General features: G+C 38.0%; 1 protein-coding gene and 1 non-coding gene across 19 annotated transcripts in view; both read right to left on the bottom strand.

The window, feature by feature from the left end:
* Nucleotides 1–16445, bottom strand: part of NRXN1 (neurexin 1) — a 1251736-nt gene that overhangs the window by 742997 nt on the left and 492294 nt on the right. The gene's annotated exons all lie outside the window — the stretch shown is intronic.
* Nucleotides 3782–3857, bottom strand: TRNAP-GGG (transfer RNA proline (anticodon GGG)). The gene has a single exon. It is a non-coding gene; the product is annotated as a tRNA-Pro (tRNA).

Raw genomic sequence — 16445 nt, 5'->3', positions numbered from 1 at the left:
GATTCTAGATTATGATTTTACAACTGTGTTAGGGTAGGTAAGTGACTTAGGGTGTGCTTCGACTTATATCAAAATTTGTGTTATGTCACTATCGTAGGAATGGAACTGTGTCATAACCCAAGGACCCCTGTACTTGTAAATTTAAATTCAACAGCTTCAATTTCCTTCATTTCCAGACCCCCCCCACACACACACCCCTTCAAAATGCCGCCCAGTTCCTTTATATCCGATACATATATTCCACGCATAGAGTTGCCGGTCCTTCACTGTAAACACTGAGTTTGTTCACAACTGGCTAGTCCAGGGCATAACACAACAGCAGCTCTCTTTTGATAGATCTGCCAACATCTCCTCTTAAAAGAAGGCTTTCCTGAGGCCCTTCTGATTTTCTAGTCTCCTCCCCCTGATCTTTCCTTACCCATTTTCCCTGACCTCCTCTGTGGTTAAGTAGCCCTTCTTTGGAGCTGTAACTGTAAATACTGTACCTCTATGACAGAATTTATTACATTCTTGTTCATCCTTTCTGCCATTTCAGTAACAAGTTCCTTGTGGTCAGCAGCCTTAGTCTCACCCAGAGCTTGGATCTATATTTCCATCAGAGCAAGTGATAAAGAACTACCCATTGGTTGTGAATATTCTAAACCATTATTATATTCCCTGGTCTCAGCATTTTTTCACTTCCAAATCACTCTCAGTGTGATGCTTCACATGCAGAAATCAATGAATAAATAATGCCAGTGGATGAACAACTCTGAGAATGGTGTGGAGAAATAAGATATGACATTCAGACTTGTTTATTTTTCTCCCTGTTACTAGCATAAGTAAAGGATTTGAAATCTAAAATAAAATCATGTTAATATCCATGAATAGAAAATAAGTTTCTACAGTATAATACTTATGAGCTATATATAAGCTAGCTAAAGATTTATCTAAAAAAAAAAAAAAAAACACACACTTACCAGTTAAGAGTATCTAAATCTAAGTAGACTTTTAAAATTAATTTTACCTTAATATCAGTGCCCAACAACATTCCATATTTTAGTTCTTAGGATCCCATAATGAATGGGATTCTAGTTTTACTTTATTTTAACTGAATATTTAGCTTCAGAACATTAATAATCTATTTTATAACCTGCGGCTAAGATGAACATTATGTAAAAATACCAGTTAATGAGAATATGCGGATATTATACCCATACTTAGGATTAAAGGCTTGGAACAAATAGAAAGACAATTCTGCCATAGTATATATATATTCATGGTAATAGTAGCTGGCTGATTATATATCTATACACCCAATGGCATGTCTTTCTAACGAAAAAGACTAAATTGAAGTCACAGCAATAAAGAATACATTGCATAACAATGCAATTAATACATTGTATTAGGGCATCTAAAATTTTAAGAGCTATAAGAGACATTTAAAGAGATACTAACCAATACGCTTATCTAAAGTTTGCCATATTGTGAACTAGTTACCTTTTTATTTGGGCATTTATGCATATATAGGTATTATAAAATCTGGCCTGAGTCTCCTAAATTGTATTAAAATGTAGATTAAAAGGAGGAAAGATAAAATTTAAATTGAGCAAAGAAGGAATTTTTTTTTTCCTTAAATGTATAAAACTATGAAGGGCTAAAGTTCGGCGCTACCCATCCATGACAAATTCCTGAATGAATTCATATGAAGATCACAAGGGCTCTAAACTTCTTCAATTCCAACATTGAATTCAATGCCTTGGATTTTCTTGGGCTTTTTACTTTTAGAAAACTTAAGCAAAACTAAACAAATTTTCTACTTTTCATAACACACTCTTGTGATATTTGTTCACCGAAGGAGACTAGTGTCTAGCGCTCAGGACAGGGTCAGTTCTAGACAGCCTTCCTAAGAAGGGTTAGGGCTCACGATGTTCAAGGGGGCTGCTTATGATGAATACAAGAGTCACCTTGCCTTAGAGATGCATTTGCATATCAAGCCTATAACTCTTTTAAGTATTTGTTTGGAAATAGTCGTAGCTTCACATGTAAGAAGGTACTGAGATCCAGGTACCTACTACTCCCTTTCCTCTAAGAGTAACATCTTGGAAAAAAAAAATAGTACAGTTATTTCAAACAGGATATCGACACTGACGTAATATATCTATCTTATTCCGATTTCCCCATTTTTGTACTATTTGTAAGTTTGTATCTGTGGGTATGTGTAGTACTTAGTTACATGCAAATCACATATAGTTTCCTGTATTCATTACCACAATCCCAAAACGTTTTATTGTTGGTATATTACAGTCCATGAAAACAGCAAAATGTGCTAAAGATTTTTTATTTACACTCTAACCACATATCAGAAGATGTAAATCATTCATATCAAGTAATTATACTTTTATAATTTGAACTTGGGGTCATTAGGGAGTCATTGATGATGACTTTCAAGGGGCTACATCTGCTTCCCAGTATACACCTTCCTTTACTCACACTCAATGCTGAGGGCATCTGGGTTTAGCCTTAGATTACATATTATAAAAGCATCACTTCTTCACCTCCACCACATGTTTCATTTCCAGATTTCTTCTCCCTTAAGCTGAATTTCTCATTTTGAGATGCTCTCCATGGAGATTATTCAAGAAATTAATACTTTATTGACATCAAATGATCCCAGCCTCATCATCATAAAACCTGTTCACCAAATTGTGGGGAAAATGAAATGAGATGCCTAGTTTCTTGTCACCTTCTGATATAGGCCACCTACTGTTCAATTTATGAAGCTAGGAAGAAAAGTGATTCTCAGCTACTGTCTTCAGAAACGAAGAAGTCTGGAATGGGGTTGATTTTATTCTGTACTTTCTGCTGCTAGGAGTAGCTTCACTAAATAGGGAGTGCCTCTATTGGAGTCCTAAAGAGACCACAGTGTTACAAAGATTTGAATTCGGAGTAGGGGGGTGCAGAGGTAAACTGGGAGGTTGGTGTATAATGAACACAAGAGTCACCCAGGTCACACTACTCTCACCCAGATTTTCCACAAATGCGTACACAATATTAAGGGGAAATTAATAAGAAAATAAGACTAACACTAGGGTAGCACATACAAGGAAAAAACTGTAAATGCTAGAGTCCCAAGAGAACTCTTAGAATATGGCCACACACATAACTAAATTGCCCTAATTGAAGGTTATATGACCTTAAAAATATAAATATTTCTTCACTTAAAAAGAATATTTTTAACAGAATATTCTATGCTGAAACAAATCAACAGAACTAGGTATTTTGGACTTGAGGTTTAGCCTTCCTGTATATTTTTTACATCTATGAAAAAGAAACATAATAATTTAAGGCAAGAATATGAGTTTTATAAGGATAGTGATTTTTGTTTTGTAAACTGTATTTCTTGAACCTCAAAAACGGCTGAGTATTCAAAAATATTTTACAGTAGGCACTCAAAATATTTGCTGAATGGATTACTTTTTTTATTTTTATTTTTGTATTTTTCTGAAGCTGGAAATGGGGAGAGACAGTCAGACAGACTCCGGCATGCGCCCGACTGGGATCCACCTGGCACGCCTACCAGGGGCGACGCTCTGCCCACTAGGGGGCAATGCTCTGCCCCTCCGGGGCGTCGCTCTGCAGCGATCAGAGCCACTCTAGCGCCTGGGGCAGAGGCCAAGGAGCCATCCCCAGCGCCCGGGCCATCTTTGCTCCAATGGAGCCTTGGCTGCGGGAGGGGAAGAGAGAGACAGAGAGGAAGGAGGGGGTGGAGGTGGAGAAGCAAATGGGCGCTTCTCCTATGTGCCCTGGCCGGGAATCGAACCCGGGTTCCCCGCACCCCAGGCCGACGCTCTACCGCTGAGCCAACTGGCCAGGGCCTGGATTACTGATTTAGAAGAAAATAAATGTTGGGCTAATGGAAATATTCTTATTTGGCCTACACTTTTTAGTTTAGTGTGGTGGCATCTTTTATCTATGCATGCCAAAGACCTGATAATGACTAATCAAAATAGTAATTGATACTCATATTACTCCCACTTTAACTGGGTAGCTTATTCATCTCTTTAAATAACTAAAAATTAAATAAATTAACATTGGCTCTAAATAATCTTCTCATCAGATATATAGGTAACATAAAAGATTTGCATCCCTGAAGAAAAATAAAGGGTTGAATTTAATTACTGCCTTAACCCTTTGTGTAGTGAGTTTTTTGTTAAACCTTTGAGTGAGGACATACATGAACATTCGTACTATTCAAAGGGTTAAACAAATAAATATGTACTGAGTCCTGAAACAAGAGCTTTCTGTGACAATCTTTTAAGATGCCAAGGGAGAAACGTGCTCAGCATGAAGCAGGAGAATTTGGAGTGATCACAAGTGAGAATGTCACGCGGTCTCTTCAGAGTGCCAAGGACAGAGTGGGCAGCTGCCCGTCTTGGGCAATAAGACATATAGCTTAAATGGTGGAGCCAAATTGGTTATATTTAAGAGCTGGGATTAAATACTAATTTGTCCAAGAACACAGACTTATGACTATGCCAAAAGCTGTATACATAGGGAGCTTTCTCTCTAATATACCATCATGGAGATGTTATGGCTTTCTGATTAACAAAAAACAAAAGACATAAATTAACAAGATCCTGCTTGAGACATTCATCATCTGTTTACAATAAGTTGATATCACTTTTTGTTCGATCTTCAGTTTTCTTAGCTGCAGAGCTAAAGAATTCTTCCATATTAATTGCGGATTTGGTTTTAAATATTGGTTTTATATATGGCTAACAAAATTCTAACCCTAGAATAGCCCACAAAATAATTACTTAGCAAATAGAGTAAAGGATAAAGCAGAATAAAATGAAGGTAGCAGAAAAGAAACAGAGAGAGTGGGAATACCACTAGTAAAACTAACACACAAACACACTCTAAATAGCTTCTTAATTCTCAGGTAAGCATATTTACAGATTTTCTGAGAAAAGAAAATGAAAGTATCTTTTGTCTTTAAGGTTGTGCTTGTGTCTGTAATACTTATAGGATATAAGTACTTCCTCAGGGACATCCCCGTTAGCTTCCAGTTTCCAACTTGCTTCACTTGCTTTGACGCTGCCTGTCAGCCCTCACAATGGCCGTCATAATAACACTTGTACCTTACTAACTTCATATTATGTCACTCACTGTCAAAAGCCTTAAGGTACATTCACAAAAAGCTGGCTATTTCCCAAAAAATTCATGCCTTTGTATATATTGTCTCCTTTCCTCCATTTCTTTCTTCTCTCCTTTCTCTCTGACCCCAGTGTTTATTCATTCAATGCTTTTTATCTCCCTTCCCCCAGCTGTTTAATCCAATTATCCTACTCACTTTACAAAATTCACTGCTTTGTCAGGGCTGAGAAGCCTTTCCTGCACCCTACTCTGGGTCTTCCACAGCACCAAGTACCCCTATCAGAGGATTTACAGTGGATTATTGCAATTGCCTCCTTACCTGCTTGGTTCTTCAATGACTGCATGTTTGCTGAGGTTACAGACTACTAGTTCATGTTAACTCCTGTATTATAGCACCTAGCCCAACACTTGGCGTATAATGGTACTCACCAAATGTCACAGGCTGAGTAGATAACGATGCTCAAAATATTATATTAAAATTATTTTGAGTATCTCTCCCATTGTATTTTGAGCCTATAGATTTCTGATTTCTACTTCTCATCTTTACACCAAGTAACTAATGATAAGCTAAACGACTGGCTGAGATACAGTATTTGTTGAATAAAACCCATGGAATATTAAAAAACTCAAATTCTTCTCCCCTTTTGCAAACGTCAGACTTCAAGTTCTAGTTACAGAATACTTTCAATGAAGATTAAAAAGTTGTGTGCTGGTGTCTGTACAGAGATCATTTTAATTCCCAAAATTAATGGCTTCAAAGATCTATTGCCCTAAGAAAGTTCTTTTACTTTTGTTCAAGGCAAACCAACAGTTATCTTTTAAACTGATATTCTAAAAAGGAAAACCACCAAGTTGTTTGGGTGACATATGTTCCTATATTTCTAGGTCAGTGTTGATCAAATAGTCTTTTCCATGCACCCCATAAATACACTTGGACTTGGCAGACCGTCTGTCCTGGTTTTGCTGGTTTGGAAAATATAGTCACTCAAAATGTTCTATTTATTTCCTACCAACAATCTAAAGTTTCTCTTTTATGTTTAACAATTTTAAAATTATCTTAACATCCTTCCTGAAAAAAGCAAGGGACAAATGGACAGCCATTGACAGGGAAGATGAATATGATGAATTATTCTTATTTTGACATCAAAGGACTTAAAACGGTGCCAGTGGTGAAGCAAGGAAGAACAAGTTTTCCTAAATTAGATAAAGGGCTTAATGTGACCTAAACTTGAGAAACCAGAATGAATGGACCATCTGGGCTTGGCAAGTACACAGTCAGCATCAATACTGCCACTACGGTGTGATGGGTCAAATGCTTCAATCACAGCGTACCCACAGGAATATTACAAAATTGTTCAAGAGTGTTCTTAATCTAAGCCTCATGCAGAAATGAAAGGTCAATGTGTCAAACAAAAGTAATAGGTGAGGAAGTCTGGAGTCTGCCATAAAGTTAAAGAATCAGTCACATCAGTTTGGCCATGTCCTTTTCAAACTTGAAGTGTACAGACTTTTAAAGGCAAAAGATATTTCAGTGGTCCCTAAGAATAAAGCTATGTATCTCACCCTCTTCCTACAGACTCTGAGCATTCTGGTTTGAAAAAGAGTAGTAGTTAACTGTATGAATTCTAGTATCAAATCCAGATTCAAGTCTTTTGGGCCATTTAGTAACTAAATAGATTTAAGTACGTTAAACTCTCTAAACTCATTTTCTTCATATGTAAAACTAGAATAAAAACAAAACAAAACAGAAACAAAAAAAAAAAGGAAAAACTGTCTCTAAGTGATATAAGTCAGTCACAAAAAGAAGACTGTGTCTGATTCCCTGTATATGAAGTATCTAAAGTAGTCAAACTCAGAAACAAAAGTACAATGATGGTTACCTGGAGCAGGGGAGTGAAAGATTCACACTTGCTCAATAGGTATAGAGTGTCAGTTTTGCAAAGTGAAAAAGTTATGAAGATCTGTTACACCACAATGTGACTATACTTAACACTGCTAAACTGCATGCTTAAAAATGGTTAGGATGGCAAATTTTGTTATTTTATAACCACAATTAATATAAAAAAGGACAGAATTATAGTGAAGCTCATATTTAAAAAATAAATATAAGGTACTTTCCCAGTAATTGGCATAGTTAGTGTTATTTACACATCAAAACTATTCTTCTTTCAATGATAATCAAAAGTATCAAAAGTATCAAGCTCACAGAAAATTCTACCGATTGAGTGAAGTATTTTTTTTTTCTCAATCATTGTGTCAGTTGGTTGTTGAGCATAAGTCAAGAGAATCCTTGTACTCATTCAGATGATTCATTCACACTGACTGTTTTACTGATTACTATGTCTCGTTTCAGTGGAAGGGTAAGTGGTAATTTGAGGAAGTGTCAGTCTCCTAAGAGGGGTCATTCAGTATTTTGATAGCATTCCTTCAGGCATTCTGGTGGGCAATAAAACACCTACTGACAGCAGAGCCACACAGATTTTGTTTCTGCTGTTGAAAATGGGCTGGTGACATATGTGTTTTTTGGGGACAGGAAGCCAAAGTCCTTCTCAAACTGCTCCCCGCCCCTTACCTCCGGGATTCGTTTCCTTTCATTGACTCTGCAGCAGCCAAACTGGCCTTCCTACTATTTCTGAGACCCAAATACAATCATCTCTCCTGGGGTGTACACAGCTTTTCTCTCTGCCCAGAAGGCTCCTTCTCACTCATGGGGCCAGAGAATCACTCTCTCATTTTCTCAGGTCTGGGCTCCCTAATCACCTCCTCAGTAGAACTCTGTGACCAGCTTAAATTACATTGCTAACCTTCTCCACTCCTGCCCCAGGGATGTCCTACTTGACTTTTCTCAAAAACACATCACATCCAGAGATGAGCCTTGTATTTTTAAATTTTGTTTAGTGTGTGAGTCCTCCCAGTATCGTGCAAATTTCATATTTTTTTCCCTTTTGTTCATTACTGTATTCTAACCTAGAATAGTGTCTGGTACGTAGTATGCACATATTCATTATTTTGTGAATAAATAAATATATGGTCAAGCCTTAGTCAATACAAAGAATCAATAATAGTCCAACCAAAAGAGTTCTCCTTATGGAGAAAATATCTAAGAAATTCACCACCCACTGAATACCCCTACTGAAAATCATTCTGCGTTCGCCTCAAGCTCCTTTCCACTTCAGTGGAAGCGAGAGTTCTTACATCTGTTTTGCTACCATTTCCCTAATTGCAAGCGTTTGCAGCACACAGAGGCTAATGTCCCAACAGTTGTTGACAACAATTTGGAAACTTAGAGATACCTACTTAATAAAATGTTGTTAGCAATGTGTTTTACTATAAACTGACTGGTACAGTAATTATCTTTATAAAATACACATTAGGTTCTAAGGGTATGCTGGAAAAGTAAAATATTTATAAATATTATTATTATCCTTACAAGGGGTACTGATATATTGCTTCCATTCTAAGGAGAGAAGACTTCCATAAAGATAGCATATGCTAGAAAGAATTTACAGCAGTGTAAATAAATAAATAAATATATATAATAAATGTAAATAAATAAATTCACTTAAACAAATTAATTTTTTAAATGTAAATGAAATAATGTAAATAAATGTAAATATGATAAATGTAAGCAAAATAAAATATTGTAATGATTATTCTAGCATGAGATTTTTGTTTTGTTTTTTTGAGTGCCAACTATGTTCTTGACACTCAGTACAGGGAAGCTGGAGCATTTCACAGTAACCTGTTTCCCCACATCACAATCCAGGCCCTACATGCAGTTCTGCATATTCTGGACCATGCTGTAGTCAAGTTAAAAACTTCAGACGTGTCATCCAGAATTCAATAACCGCTAGTTTTAAAAACCAAAGTGTACACCCTGTGAGTGAGGAAGCTGATCTCTCATTCACTGCTCTTGTCTCACTACGCAGTATTGTGGAAAGACAGAATCACAGTTATGCTGATCAATAACAAATAATAAAAATCGCATTATGAAACTCAAATAATAACTGTGATATCAGGTCTTTCAAAGAAAAAACTAAGAATCTGCACCTCATGGAACCATTCAGTTAACGGTAAGTGTGTGGAATGCACGCAGTGTGTCTGAGAATGTGACCGTGTGGGGGACAGGCCACAGAAGCCCAGAGTCTTGCGGTCTGCCTCCCTCCCTTCACTCGTTCCTACTGGCGTGGAACAGAGAGAGTGCACTGTCATTCAGACATGACATCTCAGGTCTGGTCTTTTCTCCTCTACTTAATAACTTTTCTGAGTTGACTTAGTTACCTATTTTCTCTAACTCTTAATTTTCTCTGATTAAATAAAAATTAATAATATCTGTTCTAAAAAAAAAAACAGGCAGGGATTTCACTGCTGTTGATTCTATGGGCATGTGCCTCACTCATTCAACTACAAACACTACGAGAAGTCAGAAACCATTCCACTTCATTAATAGTCACTACACAGAGTGTGGCATACAGCAGACTCTTCACAGATATCTGAATGAACAAACAAACTAATGAGTAAGTGTGTTTATGGAGCACCTGTTATGAGCCAATTACTGTGTAAGGTTCATTGTTGTTCTATGTATTAAGCCCAGTAAAATAAAGAAAAACACTTCATAAACTTTAAAGCCCCTTGTAAATGTGGGATATTACAAAGGTATTTTTAGTTTTATTTATTTTTTAAATCAGTTACATATAGTTTTAAGTCAGAACTATTAAGTTCTGAACTGGGGATTTTATCAAGATTGCATTTACTTTTAAAAATGGAATCTTCTGTTGCTGTGCATATAAAACAGGCTTGTAAAATAACCTGCACTGTTTTATGGAACCCCATGAAGTGCTGGTTCTTTATAATAATACCTATAAACTATTTTCTGGAATGTCATTGAGCCTAGGAAACAACCCAGAGTATTCTATTAGTATACATAGCTATTTCCCTGGTCTGAACACTTTTATTCCTAACCAGTGAGAGCATGGGAGGTTATATGGCATTCCCCTGAACAACAAGCATTAGCTCAGCACTCTAAACACTCACAACGATTGGCTCGCTCTATCTAAATAGTCCAACTCCCTGTCACGAATCGAGAGCGGCCTGTACTAAACACTCCCAGTGGCTCGCTCCACTGAGGCCTCTGCTTTCGGAGAATGGATTTAACATAATGGCTGACAAAATATGTACAAATGCTAGTGATCAATGTGCTGAATGAAGCAAAGAAAGTCTTCACAGCGTTTCAGGGGTTCGGCTAATAATCTGGTAGAGATAAGTCATTGAATAGAGCCAGCTTTTTGAAGTCAGGGACTGAAGATTGTTCCACATTTTATACTCAGCTCTGAACTTGATTTCTTGCATATTACATGCATAATAAATATTTGATGAATGCATAAATGATAAAGCAATAGATATATAAGGTGGGAAGAACTATTTAGTTTAAAGAGTCTGGAACTGTCTCTCTTTTCATAACTAGGACAGCCAAGCAAGGCTCTACCATATATTTATGGTATATACACACACACACACACACACACACACACACACACACACACATTTAAGTCAGGCCTATAAAGAAGAACGGATGATGATGAGCAGAGGAAGAAAGTAGGGCATAGATGGTGGTGACATAGAAATGTAGGTGCAGGAAGTTCTGGGCTATCTAAGTTTAATTATCACGATGCCTATGATTCCCTTGCCCCTTGATGTTTCACTGACTCTTACTCCAGTTCCCTCCCCTGCTATGATGATTCCTTCCTGTATTCAAGGGCTGTTCCTAATGGAGCTGATGTCAGTGAGGTCCCCATGCTGTGTTGGAGAGCGGGGTGTCTGATAGCTGGGACAGTGAGCCTTCTTCATCCCTCAGCAAATGCGGGAAATGCACCTCGTCTGCTGTTACACGTAAGTTACGTGCCCTTCAGCGAAGCTTCAGGCGTAGCTTCCTTTCTTTGCCTGTTAACCTTCATTCTCATACAACTACTACATGTCTGAGGGTTCTGAACCCTTTGTGTGGCTCTCAGACAGCCTTTGTGCTAGATTCAAACTACGGCATTGGTCAAGCAGACCCTGAAATCCTTTCATACCCTGAGAAGCTCCAAGAATACATAATAAAGAGGGGATAAGAAAAACACCTACAGCTTAGTGATTACTTACTCTGCCAATCACTGTGTTAAACACTTTGAATACAGCATTTCATTTCATCCTTACCAAAGACCCTGCCTGCTAGCTGCCACAATTACTCTCACCACTTCTATTTTACAGATAAAACATACTGTTCAAGTTACACAGGACTAAGTGTGAAAGCCATATTTGAAACCTCAGTGGTCAACTTCAGAGTTTGCAAGGACAAGAGCAAATGACACCAGAAACAGGTGATGAAAGCTGTGAACCCAGAGCATAAAGTGACGCCTGGTGCAGTCCACACGTCCCAGAAGAATGAGAGCAGTGGGCCATCTTCTTCATGTACTTAGGAGGCAAGTGCATGAGCTGATAAAGCCTCTGTGAGGAGAAACACAAGTTCCGAAAGCAAAAGAGCGACAGAGTTCTCTGCACTTGTGGTGGGAAAGGAGTCGGGAGAGGTAACCTTGGAAACAGAGTTTGGTCTCAGCTCAGGAAGCAAAGAGCCAGAAGACTTCCAGGCTCCTCAGGTTTTCTCATTCACCAGGGTGGAGAGAGGTTTCAGAGCACAGACTCTGTCCACCTGTAAAGACTGTGCCATCTCTTCTTTTTTTTTGTGACAGAGATAGAGAGAGACAAAGAGAAGGACAGATAGGAACAGACAGACAGGAAGGGGGAGAGATGAGAAGCATCAATTCTTTGTTGCAACATCTTAGTTGTTCGTTGATTACTTTCTCATATGTGCCTTGACCAGGGGGCTACAGCAGAGCGAATGATCCCTTGCTCAAGCCAGCAACCTTGGGCTCAAGCCAGTGACCTTGGGCTCAAGCCAGCAACCTTGGGATTCAAGACAGCATTGTTTGGGCTCAAGTTAGCTACCATGGGGTCACATCTATGATCCCACATTTAAGCCAGTGACCCTTCACTCAAGCTGGTAAGCCCTTGCTCAAGCCAAATGAGCCTGTGCTCAAGCCAGCGACCTCAGGGGTTTTGAACCTGGGTCCTCTGCATCCCAGTCCAATGCTCTATCCACTGGGCCACTGCCTGGTTAGGCAAGACTGTGGCATCTCTTATGGTGAACTTGACACTTTTTTTAAAACAGGAACCTAATTCAGTGGAAAAGATGCTCAAAGTGAGAGTCTTGTGGGGTGTGTGTGTGGTGTGTGGTGTGTGTGTGTGTGTGTGTGTGTGTGTGTGTGTGTGTGTGTGTGTGTGGTAACAGAGGGCTAGAGAAAAAAATAGGGAAAAAATTTCATTCAAGCACAGAGGACAAAACTCTCATTCAAACACTAGCAGCAGGAAGCCTGTCATGAAGATTGGCAGCAGAGCCGTTTCTGGGAGCACTTCGTTTAGGAAGGCATCCTCGCCAAATGGATCAAAATCAATGTCCTGGTCAAGAGCTGCCAGGCCTAAAGAGCCACTGGGCAGGTCTAATGAGCACACTCTTTTCCTCCTCCTCAACCTGGTGCCCTGCCCTCATCATTCCAAATGCAGTTCTCTAAAACCGGAGTGTCCATGCTGTTTATCTGAACAGAGCCATTGGTTTTTGATCATGTTGTTTCTTGTGAATCTTGTAAACTTAAGCATGATTAGGTGAGTGATTGTTGTGGTAGCGTAACTAAGGTGCTCCACTTTATGTGAATACACAAAAGGTGTTTAAAATCCATTTTCCTTACTCCCATCAGCCCAGCTCTACTTCAGTACCTTTGTTCTGACAAGTGAATTGGAAACAAACCCATGAAACCTATGCTCTCTAGCCCCCGTGGAAATTAGTATGATAAAGTTAAAGGGCACTGAATGTACAAGTAGGTAACTTTCTCCTATATTTTCTCTGTTTTTAAAATAATACAAGCTGTACAGTAAAAGAATATGGTAAGGCACCCAACTTTTGTCTACGTTACTGTCAATTTTAAAAACCATGACTTATAAAATAAGAAGATTTAGATGGAAAAAAGGAAAATATTTTATGACGCAAATAAACTCAAATTCAACATAATTTGGGGGTTGGTCTCATACCTATGGTCTTTGGCTCTAACAGAATATATTTTGTGCATTAATTGTTCAATGAAATTTTATTTCTTGCTTCCAAAGGGAAAAGCAACAAAAATTCTCTTGACTTATTTAATAACTTCTAAATGTTTTGGCCATATTTTAGAGACTAAATAAATGTACTAAATGACAAATGATAGCTGTTTTTATATCCAATGTATATATGCTGTCGAAACATGTTATTGGGTAAAACAGAACACATACTAGAAACATTAAAGTAAGCATGATCATATACTTGAAATTGTATGACAATGAAACACTTGGCACTCCCACCCATGAAAAGATTGTTAAAAGGGTGAAAATTATGAAAAAAAAAACCACACAAAACATTAAGGGTGATTCCTTACAGCTCTTGGCAAAGGGGGTGGCTGAGGAAGAGAGGGAGAGATTAAGCATAAAAAGACAAAAAAGAGAGAGAGATAACTAATGGATATGGAAAACAGTGTGGTGATAGCAGGGGGGGGTAGAGGATTTATATGGGTGATAAATGGTGATTGATGAAGACTTAACTTGCTGGGGTGGAGGGTGAACACATAATACTGTGTACAGAGATGTGTTGTAGAGTTTGGCAACTAAAAACCTGTATAATGTTATTAACCAGCATCACCCCAATAAATTTAATTAAAAATTAGCAATCTAAACAATAAAATAATTTACTATGTATCATATCTAAACATATTACCAAATTGATCAAGTATATTTGCATGTACAAAAGTATGCTTATATTTTCTTTTTTTTTAGATTTTATTTATTTATTTATTTTAGAGAGATAGGAAAGAGAGAGAGAGAGAGAGAAAGAGAGAGAGAGAAAAGGGGAGGAGCAGGAAGCATCAACTCCCATATGTGCCATGACCAGGCAAGCGCAGGGTTTCAAACTAGCGACCTCAGTGTTCCAGGTCAATGCTTTCTCCACTGTGCCATCACAGGTCAGGCCTGTTTACATTTTCTTAGCTTCATATTTTATATTGGATATCAAGGTAAATCAGGACATATGGTCATTACTATGTAAATTGAAACTTTATTCATATGTCAATAAATTTATTTGTCCTAAAAAGTCAAAATACACATTAGAACTGTCTAGCAATCTTCCACACCTGTAGGCATCACTGTGGGAGAGGCGCAGAGGGAGCCATTTGCTCCAGATTATTAAGCATGGAGAAAGGTCCCCTGGTAACTGTATTAACATGGTAATGTGTGCTGTGCTAAAAAAGATTCATTAAGCCAAAAAGGAAAGCCTTCTAAAACAGAATTGAGACTGGAGAAAAGGGGCTTAGGAACGTTTCTTTCAAGAGACCCACAGAAATAGTATAAACAGGCTGTGGTCTACTTAATCATTAAAGAAAGTATTGACATTTACATTTATTCCTTGATTCTATCAGTCTAGCATGAACTAACCCCCCCAAAAAAGAAGGTGCTAAGCCTGGGGACTTTCTCATTTTCCTTTCTCTCCATCTTTCACCACAAGGTCATCACCCTCCTTCCTTCTATCTTGTCTCAACCTTAGGGAAAATTCTCATACTCTACTGCTGAGCGGTGGAGCAATAGTGCTCTAGATTTAGTTCATTCATTCATTGATTCAGTGGACTTGCCTTTTGTGTCAATGTCCAAACCAGTCTCCAAGTGAGAGGACAGTTCCATAATGAATAGGAGAAGACCTCTGCTCCGAAGAAACAAACAAACAAACAAAAAACCCACTAACGATACACCAAGTGCAGATTCTAATTTCCAGGTTGGAAATTCTGGTATGCTGGGGAGATAGAGCATCAGCTGAGTGTTTTTATGAGGTCCTACTGGTCATCTGAAATAAAATGTAAAAGGACTCTGCAAATGATGGTGAGACTCCAGTATGCTGAGTATAAGACACTCAACCAAGAAAGAGGAACTCCTTCCTAGGCAGTGAACTGGTTTGATAAAAAATTTGTTATGAGTTTTGAAAGCTGGAAAAAAATTAGTCTCTGATTAATTTATTAGAAATATAAGAGATGTTTTGAGGGTTACTCAATTGTTCTCTGGACTAATTTTTTTTTTACAAGTATGAGGCATGTTCCAAATCTCTTGATGATGATTTATAGGCAAGAATAGGAAAAAGAGAACTACCCCACCCCATTGCACCCCAACCCCTCACCCCATCTCTCCTCTAAGCAAGGCAAGCGTTGAATCATGCATGAGAAGTAGAGAAATGTCAATAGTTTAGCAAGGGGTCAAGGTCAGCATTTGTGACCATGAATGTGAATAATTCTCCCTAATAGACAGATGTAAGATTAATGCAAACAGATCAAAGACGAGCACCCATGGTGGTCTCAGGAAGACTGGAAAGGATGCCTTAGAGAAGGCACAGTACCTGGAATTCTCCCATTGGAAGGGAGGACTTGAGGAACTAGGAAGCCCAGCTAATTTTTCAAGTATGGGCTTAAAGTCAAGCATCATTTTAGTGGACAAGGCTATTATTATTTGTACTCCTTAATAGTTCTCCTTCAGCTGGCTCTGGCATGGAGAAATGAGGATCAAAATGCCAAAACAATGCAAAAATAGCAAACACTATAAAATAAGGATAAACAACATGCTATGAAAGCCATGATCTATCCAGTATTTTCAATTTCTATCTTTTAATGGCTCCTTAAAATTCTTGTAATGATTTCCTGTAAGAAAACTAACTTTTCAAAAACATATTTATTCCCAACTAGATTAAAACTAATTTTCACATCTGTTTTGATTTCACAGTCATGATCAGGAGTTAGAAATTTCCCTTCAGCATTAGAGTTCTCCCAGTAATAGTCTTTCTCCTCTGCTCACTGCCAACTTTTATACAAAATAACGATAATAATAATAATAATAATAATAATACCTAATCTCTTCACCATGCACTTTTTCCTTAACCTCTTACATCTCAGTTCTTATGACAATTGTTCTTTCCGAGCTGCCTCCACCATGTTTTCTCAGAGCCTTGTTCTGTCTCAGATCTTCCCTGTCCTTTCTAATAGTCACATCACACTATTAAAACATGCTCCTGATTCTTAGATCATCCTCCATGTGCTTCTATTTCAAATTGTCAAAATAGTCCTTTGTTATCCTCTTCCATTATACAGAATGTTCACATTCAAAGAGGTTGTATAATTTATCAGTGATGCTGGACTCAAGATTGGAATACAGAC

This window comes from Saccopteryx leptura, chromosome 3 (assembly GCF_036850995.1).
Source record: "Saccopteryx leptura isolate mSacLep1 chromosome 3, mSacLep1_pri_phased_curated, whole genome shotgun sequence".
NCBI lineage: Eukaryota > Metazoa > Chordata > Mammalia > Chiroptera > Emballonuridae > Saccopteryx > Saccopteryx leptura.
This window is presented reverse-complemented; position numbering and strand designations above follow the sequence as displayed.